Genomic DNA, 593 nt, shown 5'->3' with positions numbered 1-593 from the left:
ATCAGTTTGTGTCTCCATTTCCTCATCTGTGAAGTGGTTACAGTCATATTATATCCTTTATAGGCTTGTTAGGAGACTTCAATTAGAAAATTGCCGCAAAGTGCTTAGAACAAAGCTATTTTAGTTACTTTCTCCGGGAAAACTTCACTTGTTGACAGAACTAACACCCCTCTCCCCAATCCTCTAGTTTGTCCCTTCCTCTGCACTCCCTAACATTTCGTTCTTCACCACCACCAAGATGTTCCAATGGGATTCGGAGTTAGCCTGCCTGGGTTCAAATCTAGATTTTGCCACTCCAATTCACACGTTGTCTTGCGTCGGCCACATCATCTCCTCTTGCCTCAGTTTCCTCAACCAAAAAAATGGCGAGCTAGGCACGTAGTAAGAAGTCTGGGGGCTTCCCTGGTGGCGCAGTGGTTGAGAGTCCGCCTGCCGATGCAGGGGACGCGGGTTCGTGCTCCGCTCCGGGAAGATCCCACATGCCGCTGAGCGGCTGGGCCCATGAGCCATGGCCGATGAACCTGTGTGTCCGGAGCCTGTGCTCCGCAACAGGAGAGGCCACAACAGTGAGAGGCCCGGGTACTGCAAAGAAA

The sequence above is a fragment of the Lipotes vexillifer genome, unplaced genomic scaffold (assembly GCF_000442215.2).
Source record: "Lipotes vexillifer unplaced genomic scaffold, Lipotes_vexillifer_v1.1 scaffold1549, whole genome shotgun sequence".
Classification (NCBI taxonomy): domain Eukaryota; kingdom Metazoa; phylum Chordata; class Mammalia; order Artiodactyla; family Lipotidae; genus Lipotes; species Lipotes vexillifer.
This window is presented reverse-complemented; position numbering follows the sequence as displayed.